The sequence below is a fragment of the Chiloscyllium plagiosum genome, chromosome 2 (genome assembly GCF_004010195.1).
Source record: "Chiloscyllium plagiosum isolate BGI_BamShark_2017 chromosome 2, ASM401019v2, whole genome shotgun sequence".
Taxonomy (NCBI): domain Eukaryota; kingdom Metazoa; phylum Chordata; class Chondrichthyes; order Orectolobiformes; family Hemiscylliidae; genus Chiloscyllium; species Chiloscyllium plagiosum.
Window position 1 is genome coordinate 118109955 of NC_057711.1, and position 21879 is coordinate 118131833.

The 21879-nt window shown below is 40.3% G+C and overlaps 1 protein-coding gene and 1 pseudogene across 5 annotated transcripts in view; one reads left to right on the forward strand and one right to left on the reverse strand.

The window, feature by feature from the left end:
- Positions 1–715: 715 nt before the first annotated feature.
- Positions 716–1986, reverse strand: LOC122557969 (annotated as a pseudogene).
- A 3541-nt stretch (positions 1987–5527) lies between these two features.
- Positions 5528–21879, forward strand: part of znf462 (zinc finger protein 462) — a 106959-nt gene continuing 90607 nt past the window's right edge. For 3 of the 5 annotated variants that reach the window (XM_043717166.1, XM_043717184.1, XM_043717188.1), the window contains exons 1-2: positions 5529–5736; positions 5856–6022. The gene's annotated coding sequence lies outside the window, so the exon portion shown is untranslated. Of the gene's footprint in view, positions 5737–5855; positions 6023–6668; positions 6734–21879 lie in introns of those variants that run through there. The other 2 variants (XM_043717196.1, XM_043717172.1) reach the window with 2 other exon arrangements.

Consider the following 21879-nt stretch of genomic DNA (forward strand, 5'->3'; position numbering starts at 1 on the left):
AGCTTCTTCATCAATGATCTTCCCTCTATAAGGTCAGAGGTGGGCAGATTTGCCTATGATTGCACCATTTTTAGCATCATTCGTGACTCCTCAGATATCTCACAGTACCTTCTGAATCCACCCCACTTCCACTTAGAAGGACAAGGGTGGCCTGCACATGGGAACATCACCACCTGTAAGTTCCCCTCCAAGCCACTGGCCATCCTGACTTGGAAATATACCGTTGTACCTTCACTGTACCTCCCTGGTGCAAAATGCTGGAATTTCCTCCATAAGGACATTGTGGGTCAACTTACAGCACATGGACTGCAGCAGTTCAAGAAACAGCTCATCACCACCTTCTGAAGGGTAACTGGAGACGGGCAAAGAATCCTGGCCAACCAGCTATTTCCGCATCTCACAAATGAATAAAAAATAAAATGCAGATCTGTTCCTGCTACGAAGTGAATAACCTCACATTTTGCCCAAATTATCTTCCATTTTCCACGCTCTTGTCACCCAATTAGCCTGCCCAAATCCTCCTGAAACCACTTTAGACCTTCCTCATAAGACATATTCCTTTGCTTAGCAGTACATCAGCTGCAAATTTGGAAATATTACATTTGGTCCCCATGTCGAAATCATGATGTCCATTGTGAACAGCTAGCACCCAAATTCTGATCTTTGTAGTACCACACTAGTCACAGCTGCTGTTGAAAACGTTTTTAATATAACTTTAAGAACTTAAATTGTAACAACGTTCTGTAGAATAATCTTTCTTTGCAGCTGCCTTTCTCATTGCTACCAGCACATTGCTGAATTTTTCTCTGTTCCTCTTCACATGGACATGAGAACTAACTCTCTTATTGATGAATTTGAGTGCACACTTATCTTTGGAGACTTTCAGAAATTCCATTAGACACATTTGATAGGGAGGAAAATCATAGTCCTCAGGAATCCTAATAAACTTAGTGTGCTTGCTTTGGTGCCCTTTTCTACTGTCTTGGGCTAGTCTGTTTCTTGGTGTCAGGGTGCCCCTTATGCACGTCAATTGCCATAGGACATCGGATTGCCATTTTTTCAGCTCACAGCCTGCCAATGAGAATGACCCATTTGTTTCTACTCTCCATTCTCTGTTAGCCAATCCTTAATCCATATCAATACATTATCCCACATACTTTAGTTTTGTCCTAACCCTCTAAGCCTTTTGAAAATTCAAATATACTGCATACATTCATTTCCCTTTATTGATATTTTTAGTGACATCCTCAAAAATATCTCCAGCAATTTAATCAAACACGCAAAAATCTATGCTTACATTGCCCGATCAGATCATTTTTAAAAATCCAACTGTCCACTTGTCATGTACTTTTGATACATTCTAGTATTTTCCCTTTTACAGGTATTGACTTAAGTCTGACGGGTCTGTTTTTCTTTGGTTTCTCTCTTGCTCTATTCTTAAATAGTGGAGTGACATTTACTAGCTTCCAATCTGCAGAAATCATTTCAGAATCAATGGAATTTTAGATAGTCAATGAATTGACTATCTCCACGGCCACCTCCTTCAACACTCTGGAACATAGATGATCAAGTCATGGGACTTAACAGCTTTCAACCCCATTAATTTCTCTCTTACAATCTAATTACTAATTCTAACTTCCTTCAATTCTTTTTTTCCTAACATTACCAGATATCATCCCAAAGGACCCACTGCCTTGGCTTTCCTTTTTGTCAATATGTCCACTGCCATAGTCAAAGAAAGAAAAAGTGACAAGGTCCACATACTCTCCTGTGGCCCTTCCCAGTTTCTATACTGTTTATACCCTTTCCTCTTCCAACCTCCTGTACCTCTTCCTCTCCCTATGGTTTTCCTCATTCTCCTATGATTCCCCCATTCCCTCTCCTTCCACTATTCTGTACGCTCCCTCTTTCTCTTTCCTTTCCCACTGCTGCCCCATCCTCTCCTGTATTTTCCTTGCTATTTTCTTCTCTCATGTCTTCAGCTGCCTGGTCCTTAAAGTCTGGATTCCTCTCCACTTCTCTGCCTTGCTTTCTTCCTTAAGGTGTTCCTAAAAATCTAACTCTTTGACTAAGCTTTTGATCTCTTGCGTTTATGGGCTCAGAGACAATTTTGTTTAATAACACTACTGTCAAGCGCCTTTGATCATTTCACGATATTAATGATGCTAATGATATACAAGTTGTAGAATTGAGAAATGAATAAAGTTAAAATATGATCAAACTTTTCCTTGTAACTTGAGTAGACTTCAGAAAAGCCTTGTTCAAAATGGCAAAGCTGTTTGGGCCACAGGAATACAATGGGGTCATTCAGCCCCTCAAAACTGTTCCACCATTCTATTGGTTTGTGATTTATATCTATGTCAACCCCACTTATCCTCTTGAGCCAAACCCCTCAATATCCTTACTCAACAAAAATCTATTGAGGAGGAGAAAGTGAGGACTGCAGACATTGAAGATCAGATTCAAACAGTGTGGTGCTGGAAAATCACAGCAGGTCAGGCAGCATCTGTGGAGCTGGAGAGTTGATGTTTCGGGCATAGCTCTTCATCATGTTGTGTTTTTTTCAGTGCCACACTTTTTGAAAAATCTATTGATCTCAATTTTGAAAATTTAAATTGACATCCAGCTTCCACAGTGGGAGAGTTCTAGATTTCCAATGCCTTTTCTGCGAGAAAAAGCTTCCTGTCACAATTCTAAATTGTCTTGCTCGACTTTTTCCTTGTTTGGATTTCCCCACCAGAGGACATAATATATCTGTATCTACAGTAATATGACTCTTTAGCAATTTAACATCAGACTACCCACAATCCTTTCAAACTTAAAAGATCCCAAGCCTCGTCTACATGACCTGTCCTCAGAAACTGTCTCATTGCATCTTAGTATTAGTCTGGTGAATCTACACTACTTTCAAAATATCTTTCCTGAGTTTTGGTAACTGGAACTGAACACAATTCTCCATGTAGTATCTAACCATGTCTTTGTGGAACACAATAAGCATTTTGAATTATAATTGCATTAAGGTACATTTCAATACTTCATTGATGCATTTCATTTTTTTAAACCTGGTGTCAAAGTAATCAGTAGCACCAATGTTTTATTGTTGATATGTAAAAGAAAGTTTGAGAAAACATGTATGAGAAAAATTGAGAAAAAGTGTATGAGATGGTTTGTGAATGTGTGTGAGAGAGAATGAGTATACAAATGTGCATATGTTTGAGCCTATGTCTCCATGTGTGGGAGTTTATGAATGGATGACTGGGTGCCATTGAATGATTGTGAATTAGTACAAGTGAGTCAAATGGACATTGACAAATTTGTGCAATGGATGGAAAAGTGGCAGATTAGGTTCAAATGCAGAGAGATGTGAGGTGATGCAAATTAGTCAGAACAATTTTGAAATACAATACAAAATAGAAGATATAATTCTAAAGAGGCTGCAGGAGCAGAGGAACTTGGTGTGTAAGTGTACAGATCATTGGCAGGATAGGTGGAAATCACAGTTAATAAAGCATATGGTGTTTTCAATTTTATTAATTGGAGCATAGAGTACAAGAGCAAGGAGGTGATGTTGATCTTGTATAGAATTGTTAGACCTCAGCTGGAGTATTGTGAATGGTTGTGGGCACCACATTATAGGAAAGATGCAAATGCATTGGAGAGAGTAAAGAAGGGACTTGCAGGAATGGTTCCAGGATGAGAAACTTCAGTTGAGGATAGATTGAAGAAGTTGGGACTATTGTCCTTGGAGATGAGAAGGGTGAGAGGAGATTTGATAGAGATTTCAAAATCATGAGTGAGCTGGATGGAAAGGGAGAAGGTAAGCCTGCTGACAAAAGAAAAAAAGAGGACAAAGATTTAGAGTGATGTGCAAAAGAAGCAAGAATGATGTGAGGAAAAAAACCTTTTCACACAGTGGGCAATTATGGTTTGGAGTGGACCATCTGGAAATGTGTGGAGACAGTTTCAACTGAAAGATTCAAGCAGGCATTGGATAATTATTTGTATAGAAATAGTGTGCACGAATATGGGGTAAAGACAGGACATTAGAACTACGTAAAAGAACAGGTGCAGGTACGATGGGCAGAATGGCCTCTTTCTGCAAATCTATGCTTCTGAGTGAATTGCGAGGATAAATGAGTGTGAATGTGTGTGTTTCAGTGTATGTTAGTTTGAATGTGTCTGAATATGTGTGAATTTGAAATGAGTGTGTGAATTCAAGCGTGTGTGAATGTGATTGAGTGAATGCCAGTGCGTGAACATGTCTTCGTGCAAATGTGTGCGGATGAGTGAATGTAAAGGGAGCGGGGCCACACCTCTTTTCATCTTTGAGGGTATATTAAATACCTTGATATTTTTGTCTCAGATATGGATCTCCTCATCCAGCACCAAATCTAAATCTGGAGAAAAACCACAACCTGAGCACTTTTTTTCAGTAAGGTGGAAGAAAGAAAAAATGAAACACCAGGGAGAAATTGAGCTCTGAAGAATTGCTACGATTGTCAGATGGAATTTTTCTTATGCACCATTTGAAGACATTGTCTTGTGTTCTTTCGTCCAGTAATCTCAGATTCATCTCATGTGCATAGCTTCAAAGCTCCCAAAGCCTTTCTTGCATTCCCCCGCCCGCTCCCAACCCCCAGCCTGAACCTAGTATTTAGATCACAAGCTGCCTTAAGGTCAGTTGCTTTACAACTTAGCAGCCGCAGCAGATTAGATCCCAGTAGCGTCTGGCTCTGCCGCTGCTGCTGCCGCCGCCGTACAATACAACCTCTTCCCTTGTTTACTCGCTAAGATTAATGCTCTCAAGCTTCTCTCTCCCCTACAAAGCAGCGTTTTTATCTGCTATCCAGACAGGGCAGTGAAGGGGAAGGAAGGTTGAAAGGTGGATTGCAGCTTAACGTCCAAGGCATTTTTAGCCAGGAAAATACCAGAGTTGGAGCAGGACCTACTCAATTTATCTCTCTGGGCAGCGCCTTACGTCACAGACTAGTTCACTTTTCAAGGAGGGAAGGGAAATTAAAGAGTATCTCTGTAGAAGTTTCATTTTAAAGAGGTGAAATGTCACCTTTGGACATGCAAGGGACTTTCCCCGGACCATGTTAATTTAACAAAATACAAAGGTGACCGAGGATCTTCCCAATTTAGAACAATCCTAGAACTTTGCAGCTTTGTGCTATCAAAGCAATTATGCATGCGGGAGATACAGAACTTTATATTTTCCTTCCCAATAATTAATGTGTTAACCCCTCCTCACTCCTTTCCTCCCAAATTGGGTTCAAGTGATTGTCCCTGGCACCTGTTAGATTGGCACTTTGCCCGGGGAAGCCTTCTTCTTCTCTCCCCCCTGTGGCTGGTCTGCTCAACTCTCAACCTCCCCCACACCAGCGCTTTGTCATCAACTTTTTTTTTCAATTCCCCCTCTCTCTCTCTCTGCCTTCTCTCTTTTTTTCTCTCTCCCTTTCCTGCTAAAGTGCCCGTCACAGATCAGGTCATCTGCAGTTTTAGCAGCAAAAGAGGTGCTGGTGGTGGTGGGGGGGGGATAAAAAAGGGAGCTGGAGCGGTTGGTGTTGGTGGTGGGGGGGAGGACGAGGAATGAGAGAGATGGCGATCTTGTAAGATCCCTGCAGACAAACCCATGAAGGAGGAACTTTCAACACAAGAGCAGAGAGCGAGAAAAGAGAAAGAGACGAGGAGCTTTGGGCTCGCAACCGGAGAAGGACATCTTGCTCCTTGTTTGTAAGTGAATGCTGCCGGGATAAGACTGCTCCTCCAAGTTGCCAGTGCTTGTTAATGAGAGCCGGGCTTGCATTGCATGTCTCTGTGTTGTATTAATGTGTGACTCTGCCTTTCTCCAGTGGTGGGGGTGGCTAGTGCTTGCGAGGGAAGGCAGCTCTGGAGGACTAGGAGCGCAGCCAGAGCCACATCTTTTCAACATTTCTCAACATTCCCTCTTCCCCTTGCATGGATCTTGTGCTTTCCTGGAAGAAGGAGGGTCCCTCAAGACATTGTGGCCGTGCAAGAGGTGAGTGGTCTCTTTGTTCCTTTGTTTTTTTGAATGTTTCTCGTGGCTCCCCTTTGAGTTGAGAAGAGAAAGTGCTTCACTCTCTCTCTCTCTCTCTGAGCTAGCGCAGAAGCCATTACATCGGGAGCTTTTGCTTTATTTGGCTGGTGTGTTTTTTTTTGAGGAGCAGCCTGAAAACATGCTAGCGTTCTCTCCATGAAAGCCCCATAGCTGCTGTGCAGCTGGTCTCAGGTCTAGACACAAAGGCAGCGACAGCAGCAGTCAGGGCTGCAAACCATTGCACTTCCTCATAGGCCACCTCCCCCACTCCCTCCTGCTCTTAGTCTCTTTCCTCTTCTAAATGTGCCTCAGACATGCATGACTTCCTCTCCTCTTGAAGGTCTATCTCGCTTTAGCTTGAATTACAAGGTTTCTTTTGTTGTTGAATGTGTCGTGGAGATCTCCCTTCCTCGCCATGAGGGTCCATAGGAATGACTCCTCCTCTAGCCTGATGTGAAGCCATTTTTTTTTTGAAATCAGCTCCAGGGAGTGAGTTGTGTGTGAAGGAAGAACGACTGCTTAGTCTTTAGATGTTACTGCCACTGGAAGCGCCAGAGATCCCTCTTGCATTCAGGTAGGCCCATAGCATTGTCCTTCACAGAGAGAGAGAAAAAAACAGAAAATGGTGGAGAAAGAAACTGTTCTCAGCCCTGCAATCTGGAGGAGACCTTGGTAAGGGAGAGATTATTTTACGATGTGTTCTCCAATTTGATTTAGTTGTGACACCAAGTTCTGTTGATCTGTTTCTTTGACCATGCTAAATCTTTTAAAGCATTTTATTTTGGATAATTTTGGAAATGTGCAATTCATTCTTCTTTGAAGGCAGATCCTTGCAGAGATAAGATGGACTAAAAGAGGAAGTGCAGTGTGTGGTGGTCTGCATGTATCTTCTGAAATCTCAAGGATAGAGAATTGAAACACATCTGGAATTAGACAGTGCATTTCTGAGAACCTCATTTATTGAATAGAATTATTTTTTAGCTTTGTATTCAACTACAATTGAGCAATGTTCTGTAGACATTTGAAGATGTTGCTTCCATGGTTTGGTGAATTTAACGTTTTTTTAAAGTACTATAGTCCGAATTGAATGGGATTTTTGTTTTACATATGGCTAGACTAGAAGCAATGTGTCCTTGTATTAGAAATTAAATTATGAGATCATAGATAATCATTAAATAAATGATCTTGTACCCTGTCTCAGTGGGGAAAAATGTATATTTCAAAATGATTTGCAGAAAAAATTGAGATTATTTATTACTTGACAAAAATGTATTGAGAAGCAACGATGCCAAAACACGAATACCTATGCGTTGACAGTCATGTCGTGGTGTCCTTTTAACATAACTGTAGGGAGGTTGCTTATGATCTGGGATTTTCTTTGTAAGTAGCTTAATTCTTCTTTCTGGTGTTTTGAGGGGACACTTGTTTAATAGAATGAGGAATTGGGAGATGTGGTCCTACTCTTGTATCTGATTAGTTCCTTTTTGCTATGTTATTATGGTTGCTTAGATCTTGAAATACAATAGTCACATCAGAATAGTAGTAAGCTTCTGGCATCTCCTTCTCTTCAGTTGATTGAAGATTCTGTGGGTGATTTCCCAAGGCACGTTGAGCTTAATTGCCCATAGTACCTTCCTGTGTAAAATTAGTATAACAAGATTGTGAAACTGTTGGTTTTTCTCATTGGATCCTCCTTCAAGGTAGCCATTGTGTAGAGATTTTACTAGTTTCAGTGTGACGACTGTGTGATTTCCAGTAGAAATGTGAGTACTTTCTGTGGTGGTGTCATTCAGAAAGAAGACCTGATTTAATTGAAGAGTCAAACATTCTGCAGGGTTTTTACAAATTATCTTAAGAATTTGAGTAAATGTTTGGTTAGCATTTTTTTGAATAAATGCCACCCAATTATGTTGTTTCTTTCAAATTGTCTTAATTTCCAACACTGCTTAGTTGAGAGATTAAATAAAAATTGCTTTTTATGACTTGATTGTTTCAAAAGACTATGTAGGAAGGCCTACAATAGGTAAGGTAGTTCTCGCCCCTTTGCAAAATCTAGTTCTGCTTTTAGGCATCAAATTGAGTGTGCTGGCCTGTCTCTTGGAACACTGGTTTCTGGACTACCATTGAGTTTACTAGTTAGAAATGTTTTGGTGTAAGTTAAATCTTTGTTTTGCTGAAACAGTGTAGAACATCCAGACTAGTTAATTATATACCTGATTTCTGTCCATTTGCATGTGGGGGTTTGAGGTAGACTTTTACATGCATGTTCTTGAAGGATAGGGACCGTTTTCAGAATGATGACTGGCATTTTAAGATGTCTTCTGGAAACAGTGGAGACCTGGCTGTCAGAGGCTTGGCATAATTTTGCAGAGCATGAACGCTCAAGGGTTTCATTTGAAGATTGGGAGTGCATTAAAAGTTCCAGAGCCTTGAACATTACAGGTGCTGTTGATCTATAATATCCTTGTAATTTAAAGGTGCACAAGTAATATTGGTAACAATAGAATACATTCTGATATACTTTTGCAACATTTGTGCAACTTCCATCTTTTTGCACAGGAACCTGAAGTTTGGAAGCACCTTGAAGATAGGAAATTTTAACTAAGCTAAGTGACAGGATAGACTTTATCTGAGAGATGTTTGGACACCATTCATCTTTATTTTAGCCCAAGTTTGGGACAGTTTGCAAGCAATAAGGTTTTTGAGTAGCACCAATTTTGCAAACTCCATTTTATTCTGAAACGCATGTCCTGTCTTGTGAACAAAGGCAGTCATGAGATCTGACTTAAATGGATTATTGCTCACTTCTGAAGTGCAGTGGTCATTTCCTTCTGAGTTTTTAGGATTTTCCACATTTTGCTCTTTGAATGTTGGCCATTGCATTGCTTTCAGTTTGCAAACATGTATATGTGGGTTACAGATACTTTTTGAAAAGCAGTTGCTCTTAAAAGGCTTAATTGAGGTAACTGAGATAGTATGAAAAATTCCAAATAGACAAGATGTAACTGACTATGTTATTAGTGATGCCAACCTGTTTTATTTCTAAAAGTGTTTTTTGTTTGTTGTTTAATGCAAGTGCAAACTGCAATGCCCATAGCCTTTTCACATTGCTTGGAATCCTCTCTGTATCATTTAATTTGCTTTTTACAATTTCGACTCTGACCCTACTTGAGATTCTCAGCACTTGAGTTTAAATATATATAAGTTAGAATTATGTTATAATGGAGGGCAACCCTGTTAATCTGTACCAACTGCCACTTTTGTGTAGTAATCAAGAGATATTCAGGAATATCAGTCTTGGAAGAGGTGAACTTTCAAAGTTTATCCATCTTCAATAGACAGTTTTAGGAATTCTAACAGTAGTAGTGGTGGATGGCAAGAAAAATGTAAAACTTGTTTATTTGAACACAGGGGAAAGGTTCTACGCTGAGGATCTGGTGAAACAGGGATACAATATGTAGGTCCCAGTGGGGTCTTGAGTCATTTGATTGATTGTTGTATCCATGCGCTGGACTGTTTAACAATGAGTTACTCTTCATTCCATGAATTAATGTTTTGGGTGCGTTCCAATGAACTTAGCATAAGATGGTGGCTGAGGCTGTCTTCAAATGTAGCCTTTTGAGATCTGTAATGGCTGTCACCTTATTGTGCTTCCTTAGTGCCCCTGCATATATAGGCAATGGTCTCATTCTGCTTACTGGGACTGTCAGTAGAATGTCTGTTATGCTCGGCTAGTGAAATGCCTCAATGTTAGATTAAATTGATGTAAAGAAAGATGTCTTCAAGTGTGCAAGCTGGCTAAAGTATTACAATATGTTTCTCGTGAAATAATGGACATGGGTTATTTTTGTGCAACTAGAGATTTTAATAGTTTTTAGGATTAGAGGTCATCAGATTTTGGTTCTATTTGGAGATGAAGGCTTAGTCAAAATTGTAGAATGCTGAATCAGCCAATGTGGTCAATGTTTTGACGGTTAATGGTTGAAAGGTTGTTGTGGGAGTTGCAGAATGTCAAGCGTATGTTGTTTAATTTGCCATTGTTATCAAAAATACTCATCATCTAGGCAGATGCTTTTGTCAGAAAAAGTGAAAAATTGTAATTCACAGCCTTTGTTTTTGGCACTGCACTTTGCAAAGAATTTGGCTTTGTTGTCAGACCTCAAAGAATGTTTGCTATTTTGCTTTTATTTCACCTTACAAAATGTTGCTGTGCACTCTAACATTTTGAGATTCATTCCTTCCTAATTTAAATGAACAGTAGTTGGTAGTTATTCTGTCACTTGAATGGTGCACAGAAATGTTTAATTCCAGCTGTCTTTTACACTCAAAATAATTAATGAAAAAAAACACATTGAGAGAATTTCCAGGTGACCAGATGGACTTTCCTTTTTGGTATATTCCTGGTTTTATTTAAGATTCGAGATGATGGGTTTGTAGGCGAGCATTGAATTCCCTTTGATAATTAACCCCTTTCCTATATTTGATCTACGTTTTCTCATTAATAATAAGCACCAATGCAAGCAACTCTTAGGAAAAGATAATGCTCAGAAAGGGTTAAAAATGTGGAAAGAGTCATGATTAGGGAATTCCATTATGGTGTATGACTGCTTTTTCCTATTATACGCCTGAGCTAATCTGAGAGGGAACTGTTCTTTAGATAACGATTGTTGATTAGAGAGACCAGCAGAAGATTAAATAATGGTGCAGCTCAAGTTTATAAAAGGTTTGCCCTGTAGAGAAGAGTTCCAGGTAAACATGACATCATTTGCTTTTTGAAAAAAAGCTCCATGTTGTGTGGCAGCTCAAAGAATGTTCCAGTAAATAGAAGCTGGTATCCTTTCCAAAATTAGAGGCTTGGAGTTCTACAGCAACAACATCTAGGAATTAAATAATCTTGATCTGAGAAAGTATATTTATTCAAAGTAAACATCTCATATCAAATGTGGATGCTCCTAGAATTCAAGCTTCTGAGACAGTTGGTGCAAATGTGGAGTTAATGTTCTTGCTAAATTCAGTCAGGATTGTGCAGACTGTAACCTGATGTACATATGTGGTATTGTGCAAACTTCTGAAGTGCGGGAGCAAAAATGAGGAGCAACCAAATCTTGTCAAACTGGATTCCAAATATTTGGAGGTCTGCCAATAGGAATCTTGTTTTGTTTCATAGAAGCAGAAAATGGCGATTGAGACTTAACTAGAAAGCTGCACTCTTCCATGGAGGGATTGAGTCTGTTCAGTACAAACCTGGCTGTATTTTAGATCTCTACTTCTCCTTATTTGTGTAACAGAAGATAAAATGTGAAGCAATCTGCTTTCATCTGCAAGTCCACACGACGAGCTTTACATGACCTGCCCCTTTAAAGGAAATAATGGGATTGATGATTGATGTCACTTGCTGAGAGAGCACCCAGTGGATATTGACTCTGAAAGAAGATAGCGTCTGGGTAATCTATGCTGTCCTACATTTTACTCAAGGTTGCAAAAAAAAATTGCTTTGCATTTTGACTTTCCAAAGTGGATAGGGCAGGCATACTGAGATTTTGATAAAGAACTTGTGGGATCTAACATGTGCATTGTGGTCGTGTTCAATGCCTTTCTTTTAAAAAGAGATCTGCATCTGGAGAGTTGCAAAATGGGGCCTCTGATCTGCAAAGCTAGCAAGCCTGCTGCCAGAGTTGTGACGCAGAAGATAAAACTGTTGGGCAGCAGCAGCTGGGGGGTGGGTCCACATAGAAGGATGTAGTGTCTACATGAAGAACTTGGCTTGGCAGAAAGCAGGCAGCCATTTCATCTCAGCAGATTATAATTTTGGTTGCTAAGGGAGTTTGAAGCTAGCACCAAAAGAAAAATGTAGAATGAGGTTAGCTTTAGAACCTTCAAGAATCTTTTTTAAAAAAAACACCTGGTAAAACTGTCCAAATTTGATGGCTTTTTTCTGAGAGAAAAAAAATCCCCTCATGAAAGACCCATTTCATTTAGTCACCCTTTTTCCCCCTCCTCTCTCTGAACCATTTCCTTTCTTTGCACTGACTTAGGACTAATAAAACTACAGAGTTTTAATAAGAAATATATCCACTGGGGGAATAGCCACAGTAGCAGTTGTGTTTTTTGAAAGATCTGATCTGTTGGTGCATTATTGTCCAGTTAATCCTTAATTTGTTTGTCCCCAACTTACTAAACCTAAGTAAGATCCAGTCAATAAGTAAGATCCTGGTGGGCCACTTCTGTAATATTGAGATTGATATGCGAAGTATTCCTCGGATCAACTTTTTTTAAAAACAAAGTTGGGACGAGCAAACAATGGTGAGCAGTTTGTGCAAAATGTGGTTTAACCTAATTTGAGGAAGTATCTTCCTGAAACAGTAGTAGGGAGTGGAATACAATTAGAGAACAGTTGAGAAAGAATAATTAAAGCTCTTATCTTCAGATCCCATATTTTATCTAGCGAATGTGCTGGTGGAATTGTTCAAAGTTCAGGTGCTGGCTGGTGATTTGCATGCAGCATAGTAAATGTGTTCAGCTTCACAGACTTGCTTGAAATGTGTAGTGCATGCGGAATAGTTACTGAGTCGCACTGCCTAGCTTGTAGATGGAGCACTGGACAGAATATTTTATCTGTCAGTGAAAAGGAGCTGGATGGGTGCTATCAAACCATTACAGTATTAATCTACCTGATGGAAGGCAATGTTTGCTTAACCTTAACTCCATTTACTTTTATTATCATTATTGGGAACTGTAAAAGGTTAGGGGTAGATGTGTAATTTTAGGAAATGCTGATATTGGTGATTTCTATCCTTTGTATTATTTAACTGTAGATCTTAAACCACGTTGTCAAAAGTGTCAGATTAGTGGCCCAGAGGCACCAAATTTGACACAATCATTAATGTAATTAGCATTTACTTATGGAAATATAAATACTTGTCTATAGGTGTAAAAAGTGTCACCCAGGTAAATGCATTGCATGTGAAGATAAGGCTAGAAGGTTGGGGATAAAGTGGGACAGGGAGAGGAGGAGGAGGAAGAGGAGTGAAGTGTTCTTTGTTCTGACATTGGATCTGCATTGGCAGAGCAAGTCATGATCCCAGCTATCCTGCGCTTTGTTCCAACTTGCTCACTGTTCTCACTTTTTTATTAATTAACCTTTGATTAGTACAAGACCTTTATCTGTAGATGTTGATGCGTCAGACAGGACTAAACGGATAAACGTATGGGGAATATTTTTGATCAGTTTGGAGAGTTTATTTAAAAATAGAGCTGCATGAGATCGCTCTGAAAACCCTGCGATTGATGCAAAGAGGGACCAGTTTCCTGAGAAGTGCTCAAGAAAACATATCAAAACCTTTTTAAGAAAATATTTTATACAGGCTCAGTTTACAGAACAGTGGCTGCCTTATGCTTATTTTGCAATATGTTTGGAAGATTCTGTACCTAGAGAACAGAACAGGTTTCTCAGAGTGCTAGGTTTAAGAGTTGAAAAATTCCTCTTTGCCTGAAATCTTAGAACCTAACTTCTTGCCTGGGGACCTTCAGTTTATAGCATATCTGTCAGGGTAAGCAAGCGTTCTTCTCTTTTCTGTACTGACCGTTTTCAAATTGGCTGCAACACTGAAGGGAATCTTCCAGTGTCAGACAAGTACAGATGTAAGCCATTTGGCTCTTCGTTTCTGTATTGGTTCTTTGAGAAAGCTATCTAATTGGTCTCATTCCCATTGCCCATTCCCCATAGTCCTGCAAATATTCTCCCTTGCAAATATTTAAAATAAGAAGGGTTTTGAATATTTAAATGTGTGTGAATGTATTAAATGAATTTGCTGGAAATGCTTTACATTTTATATAGAAAATGTAGAGAGAGTTGTTTAAAATTTGCTTTTACCTTCAATCTGTCAGGGTTTCCAAAGGAAACAGTGCCTATGAAATTCAGAAGAATGCTTGTGGAACTATTCTTGTTTGGCAGTGAGTATGGTAGATGTTTGGTACACAAGTGTTGGTTGTTTTAAAGATCGTTGTCCTTATTAAATTGTCAGAATGACGTGTACATGAGCAGCATTATTGCTGTAATGTGAAGCACAGCAATAAATTCCATCTCATGCTGGACAAAGGGAGACCATTGTGAATTGCTAATGCATTATTAAAAATTTGTCATGTGGGCTATGATTCACTCCATTGAAGTGCTCAAGTATTAGGGATCATGGTTTAAAATTATGGGCACGTGTAAAGGGGAAGTGAAGTGGAAAGTTTGCTCCCACAACACCATCGTTAGAGTGAGTGAACAGGAGACCTTTTGTCAGGGAGCGCCATTTTGAGATGGTTGTATATGTTCATGGAGATGGTGATTGAGCAAGTTAGTGGGACATATGTGTGAGGGAGATTGAGGGATATACTGAGAAGATGTGTGGATGGGATTGATTGGTTAAAATGATTCTGCTTTGTCATATCCTCATCGACATAGTTTAAAGATGAGCTTTTTGCAGATGGAACAGCACCCTTTTTTGAATTTAATCTCTCCCTGTGACATGAGAATAGGGAGAGGTTAGTATGTGGCCTGGAACTCTTCCACATGGGGATGTTGCAAGATGATTTAAGGCTTGGTGATCAGTCTGCTTTGTAGTGAGAGTTTGATATCATTTCTAAATGAAACTGTGTCAGGACCTGCCTCATAAGAGTGCTCCTTAGCTTGAAGCTAATGTTGAACTTGATAAATGGACACTTGCTTTGTGAAGTGTGTAACGTTGCAAAAATTTCATAGTTTTAGTTTTTTTAAACAAGGTTTTACATGTTTTTAAAATACTGTTTTTTTTTCAAATGGATCAAATTGTGCAACAGAAATCCATGATGTGCGGAGGTTAGAATTGTTCTCTTTAAAGTATGTGAAGATTTAATCAAGATGTTGGTGGTGTAAGTAGAGGAGAAATGGTTTCAATTGGGAGGAAGGTTAGGTAACCATTGAACACTGGAGCAGGCAATTTCTTTTTGTGGAATGAGTCGTAATCTGTAAAACAAACAGCAGAGAATGGGGCTCATCTTGGATGGGCTTAATGTCCTCTTGCTGCACTTCGTGATTATCTCAATTCAGAAACTGTATACAGAACAGCCATTCCCAAACCACTGGTCACGACCCCTAATGGGGTCAGGAGCCTTGAGGCACCAATGAGGAGCATGGTGAGGATTTATCTTACAACATGGTGACAAACAGTCCAGACTCCATTTGGCTGCCTCCTACAGACAGGAGGTCTGAACATTCTACAGGCTCAGCCTTGAGATGGCTGCTTCAACAAACAGTCAGCACCTGAAGGAGCTGAGCATTTGAGAGCCCTAGAGAAGAGAAACTGGTGTAAAGTTTGAACAAAGCAGGATCTCATGTTGATGGAAAAAAGGATTCCTGACCTGCGATGTGCAGCAGCAGCATCATGGAGCTGAAAAATTGGTCTCTCCAAGGAAGTTACAGATTGCATTAGGTGCTGATGGTCTGTAGGAGCGGTTTAGCCGGACGGCGAACAGATATCAGAGGATTTGCAAGTAAAGTTGAAATCCACACTGGGGAATGGGAATGCTTTGAAAAATGAAGAAGTTTCAAGGACTGAGCAAACTAGGAGTAAGCAAAGTATCTCAGGTTCAATGCTAGTACCATTGCAATCAAAGGTAGAGAAACAGGAGGCTGGAAGAACGCAGCAAGCCCGGCAGCACCAGGTGGTGGAGAAGTCAACATTTTGAATGTAACTGCAATCGAGCATCAAGAGACCTAGAATTTAAAAAGACAGTAAAGGATATTGGTGAGGACACTTTGAGTACTGTATGCAATCTGGTCGCCCAGTTGTAGGAAGGATATTATTAAATTGGAAAGGGTGCAGAAAAGACTTACAAAGATGCTACCAGAACTGGAAGGTTTGAGTTATAAGGAGAGGTTGGATAGCTGGGACATTTTTCACTACAGCGTAGGAGGCTGAGGGGTGTCCTTACAGAGGTTTACAAAATCATGAAGGGCACAGATAAGGTGAATAGCAAAGGTCTTTTTCCTAGGGTGGGGGAAGTTCAAAACGAGAGGGCATATTTTTAAAGTGAGGAGAAAGGTTTAAGAGGAACCTGAGGGGTGATGTTTACACGCAGAGGGTGGTGCTTATATGGAATGAACTGCCAGAGGAAGTGGTAGCTGAAGATAAAGTTATAACATTAAAAATACATTTGGAGAGGTATATGAATAAGAAAGGTTTGGAGGGATATGGGCCAAATGCAAACAATTGGGACCCATTGAGTTTGGGAAACCTGGTCAGCGTGAAAATGTTGGACCAAAGAGTCTGTTTCCATGTTGTATGACTCTGACTCAATGATGTAACAGACCTGAGAATGTCACAAATCTATAATGAAAGGACAACTTAGAAGGACAACTAAGCAAACCCAGAATCTAAGAAACAAATTAGGAGACTATTTTGGCGACAGGCAGGAGGTCCCATTAGTTAAAAACTGCAATAAAGTGGAGAAGGATTTATTTAAATAGCCCACATTGGGATGTATCCATGAAAAAATAGTGAAAGCAATGGGAATTAGAATTTTGATCTGCAGTCAGCAGGATGCATCAAGGGAAACATTGGAAGGAACGGGAGTCATCATAGAGGTGTGAAGAGAGAATTAATTTGGTAAAGTTGTTAACAACAATTCCCATTCACTTAAAGCTGTTAAGGAAATGGAATTGTTTTAGATTGCAAGTAGCAGGGTTCATTTAGAGAACTTGCAAAAAGACAGGATTCCTCCATTTCTCTCTCACAAACAGAGGAAAACCCTAAAGTATAACAATACATAACAGCATTGCTATAATGGTAAAGTCACCATTGTTACAGAGGATCATAGGACTGCTCTCTTGCTAGAGAGAAATGATTAATGGTGAGTTTAACCTGAGCTTCACCAAGTGAGAATGAGGTTGACTAAGTTGGACCTTCGTGGTCTCCTCAGCGAATACAGGAATTGAACCCATGGTGTGCTGTCATTCTGCATTGAAAACCTGCCGTCCAGCAAGCTAAGCTAATCAAACCCCCAACTGCAAAATTAAAAGCACTTAACCAAGGAAGACAATCAGTTTAGGTAGACATGACAGCAGAGATGATTTAATTTCAAAATTGAGTCACATAGAACACAGAATCGGACATTGGAGAAAACAATGTTTAATATGCAGAATTGGTTCCAACTAGATACAGAATCAAAAGCTGAACAAGTAAACTATCTTTTATGTATATTTGAGTAAAGCTGACGGCATTATGGCTTGCCAAAGTGTAAAAAAATAGCGACTGATACTTTGAAGTCCTGAAAGCCTTCAACCATTACTGAAACAAATAACATTACTGAAACATCTCACTTCCAGAAAACATGCTGAAATAGTACATAGGCGAAAGTGAGGACTGCAGATGCTGGAGATTAGAGTCGAGAGTGTGGTGCTGGAAAAACACAGCAGGTCAGGCAGCATCTGAGGAGCAGGAAAATCGATGTTTCGGGCAAAAGTGATTCATCAGGGCTTTTGCCCGATACGTCGATTTTCCTGCTCCTCTGATGCTGCCTGATGTGTGCTTTTCCAGCAGCATGCTCTCGACTCTGAAGTAGTACACAGTCACAGCACAGAAGAACCATAAGAACTACAACAGGCTATAAAGGAAGAAAAGCAGAAGTAGTCCAATGTGAAATAGGTGATTGAGATCCAGCTTTTTGACAAGATGATATTTAATGTCAATAGTTGACTTGCTGATTTTAAGCTTGATTCCAGTGTGAAGTCATTATATTATTAGTGTGTCATGTTTGAAGAAACATTGTTTGTTTGCATCCTGCAGCATTGCAACTGCATGGTCTTGAAGGTGTAGCACTTAAGTTTAAAAGTACTCTGCATCACAAGTTCATTGAATTGAGACATATGTACAAGTTCTTTGCTGTCATAAATGTGTTTTTTGACCTGGGCCTTCCTGAAATAGCAAAAGGAGTCATGTTAGCTGAAGTCATGGAGTGACTGGTCAAGGACTTTGTTACTAAACAGCCAGTCACTGAACAACCGGTCAATGGATGACTGGACAAGATGTGATAGGGCTTCTTAGACTCCTGGTGGAACTCAAACCTAAGGAAAAATCCATTGACTTTTTTTTTCATCCTGTCAGCCAGTTGTAGACCTGTGGCTATTCTGGATTGGCGGGTATGTTTTCCATTGCAATCAACTCAAGGGAGTTTGGGTTTCAAGAATCAAAGTTTCTGAAAACTCCTAAGCAATCAGATAGCAAATGAATAGTAAAGTTGAACTGAGATAACTGAGTGCAACACAGCTTGGATGAACAAATGTCGGTGACAGATTTAAGTGTGATATCTGATGCCGAAGTAATTTGGAAGTCACAACTTCAAACAGGGAATTCAACCTTTTTTCTTAAATTCTCTCAGATACAAATCCTGCCACCTGGCAGATGGTGGAATTTAAATTCAATAAAAATCTGACATTAAGAGTCTGACCATGAAACCATTGTTGGGAAAACCCATCTGGTTCAATGATGCCCTTCAGGGAAGGAAATTAGGATTAGGATCCCCACAGTGTGGAAACAGGCCCTTCAGCCCAGCAAGTCTACACCGACCCTCTGAAGAGTAACCCATCCTGACCCATTCCCCTATCACTCGACATTTCCCCCTGAGTAATGCACCTAACCTACACTGTCCTGAATACTGTAGGCAATTTTAGCATGACCAATTCACCTCACCTGCACATCTTTGGACTGTGGGAGGAAACCGGAGCATGTGGAGGAAACCCACACAGATATGGGGAGAATGTGCAAACTCCAGACAGACAGTTGCCCAAGCGTGCAATCCAGCCCAGGTCCCTGGTGCTGCAAGGCAGCAGAGCTAACCATTGAGCCTCCGTGCCGTCCAAAATCTGCCATTTTTACCTGGACTGGCCTACGTCTGACCCAGACACACAACAAAATGGTTGACTCTCAGCTGCCCTCTGGAAAGTAAATGCTGGCCCAGCCAGTGGGCATCCATGTCCTGTGAACGAATAAAAGAAAAAGAATAACAATTTGCTCGTACAGATTGAAGATGTGACACACAGAACTCCATGGAAACCACTGGTGAGAGAGAGCGGACCCATCTCCAATAATTCTAAGACAGTCAAAAAAGAAAATTGCCCAGTTCAGAGATGAACGATAATATGGCGGGGAGAAAACAGTTGCCTGTTTCAACTGGGGCAGCTGTCCTCTGAAGAAAATCCAAGAGATTGAAAGTGGTAAATGAATTACATACACAGATGTGTATAGCCATAATGGGGGATATAAAGGTTGGGGAGGAGATGTTGTACAATGATGAAAGAATTATTGCAGAGGAGTATTTTAAACGCCACCCACAATGAGACCACATAATGACTTGGAGAGAATGAGCTGAGGGTCTTGAAGAGTAAGATTTACCAGCTGGTTCTTTAACGAAGTCTTTTAACAATGCCTATTAATGCAACTACTCTGTTATTGTTGGCATTGATGACATGTCAAATCTTAACCCATAACGTTTAGACTGATTCAGGTGAGAGTGCTACTCATTGATGCACCACTAGTGTATTTTTTTTGGAAAAGGGCAGTACGGTGCTTCAGTGGTTAGCACTGCTGTCTCAGTGTCAGGGACCCAGTTTGATTCCAACTTCGGGCAACTATCTGTATGGAGTTTGCACATTCTCCCTGTGTCTGCGTGGGTTTCCTCCGGGTGCTCTGGTTTCCTGCTGCAGTCCAAAGATGTGCAGGTTAGGTGGATTGACCATGTTAGATTGCCCATAGTGTCCAGAGATGTGTAAGTAAAGTGTTGTAAATGCAGGGTTATGAGGATAGGGATTAGGTCTGGGTGGGTGCTTTTTGGAGGGTTGGTGCAGACTCGATGGGCCAAATCACCTGTTACTGCAATTTAGAGGTTCTGTGATCACGATTGACTTACTTAGAATCAATGTACTTGCAGAACTCATTCTTCTAACGTCATCTGTATTGTTACGAAGAATGGACTGCATTATTCTCCTGCAAAAAGTGGTGTAGCACTGTCCCCTCTGTGCCCTAACGTTTTAGGTTGAGGTTCCACCTGAACACAATTATCAGTTCAATGCTAACCGTTCATTCCTGAAAGAATGCTCTGTTGTCCGGGGCTAACTTTCAGATTGGGCATCTAGCAGAGACTCTGTTTGTGCTCTCTTATGTGGGTGTAACAGATGAAACAAAGGAATATTGCACTTGGAAGAGAGGATATGCCATTTAGCCCTCTGAGCCTGCTCTGCCATTTGGTAAAATCATGGCTGATCTGGTGGTAGTTTCCACTCTTTAAATTCTTGTCAGTCCCCCCAGGAAGCGTTACTCATTTGTCGATCAAAATTCAATCTCAATCAACCTTGCATAAATTCAATGACACAGCCCTGTTGTTTTCTGTGGAAACGAATTCCACAGACTAACCATTCTGAAGAAAAAAAATTATCTTAATCTCACCTTAAAAGGGAGTTGCCTTCCATCCTCTTATTTTTAAACTGTCACCTACTTCTTGTCAGATGCCATGCCACTATTTCCATGGAGATCAGGAGAGTACTCCTTAATGTCTTGGTCAACATTTATCCCTCAACCAACATCACTAAATCATTTTGAAATCTGCAGTTGGCAAATTGATTGCCACGTTTCCTGTATTATAACCATGATTATACTTCAACAGTGCTTCATTTGGTGTGAAGGGCTTTGAGATGTTCTGAAGTGCAAGGTGCTACAGAAATGTACATTTTAGGATATGAATGTTTTAAACGAAAATGACTAAGCTATCTCTCTAACAACGCGACCACCTTCTCTCCGTTATTTCTGTAGTCAAAAATATGCTTTTTTCACTCTGGGCCATCTCAATGTGACACTTTGCAAATTAAAATCTGATGGGTTCAGATCAGCTGTCTCCTCTTAGTGACAAGAAATTGGCATTTTGGTTCAAATTGGCTTCACCAAAATGGCTCTTTTTTTTCCTAGTGCAGTCTGTAGCCCACACTCTGTTCTGTTTGAGGGATGTACTGTATGCAGTAGGAATGAGAGCACTCTGAGGAAGTGCATTGCAATACAGTGCCTTTGTTTCCAGGAGTGCTCCCAAGTAATGGTAGTTATTTGCATTCCACATAGTGCGGTGTCTCACTGCCTCTCATCTGTATGCTGCTCCCGTCACACAGCATCTCGAGCCTGTGAACACAGACAATGCGCCATCACATTGTGCCATTTGAAGCTCTTTAAACCCTCGATGCATGTGAAGGTCCATTGTTGTGTTGTACCAGCTGACTCTGCACCTCGCAAACAGCACTGATGCTTTGTACCATCAATTTCTATGGGAAGGGATCTTTGCATGATATTCCTCTGGCAAACGCCATGTTCTTCAGAGTGTGAAGCACACTGATGAACTACTGATCCATTTCTCTGCATATATCTGCTCACTACTGTTATTTAAAATATTTAGTGTGAAGGTGTCAGACATGTGCTAACATGATGCATTGAATTTTTTATCTTAGCTGTGCTTGTTGTTGAGACTTTTTGCTATAGATCATTTCACTTATCCAGTCCAAAAGAACCAAGGGCTATTTTCCCCCAAAAAAACTGCTTTATGTAGTGAGTGGTTCAGATCCAGAATGCACTATCTGAGTGTGTGGTGGAAGCCAATTCAGTTGTAGCTTTCAGAAGATATTTAGATATTCACTTGAAACGAAGCATTTGCAGAGTTACAGGGAAAAGGTGGATGTGTGGGGCTAGCAGAATCACTCCTGCAGAGAGCCATGACAGGCTGAATGGCTTCCAACTATACTATATGATTATACTGTTAAT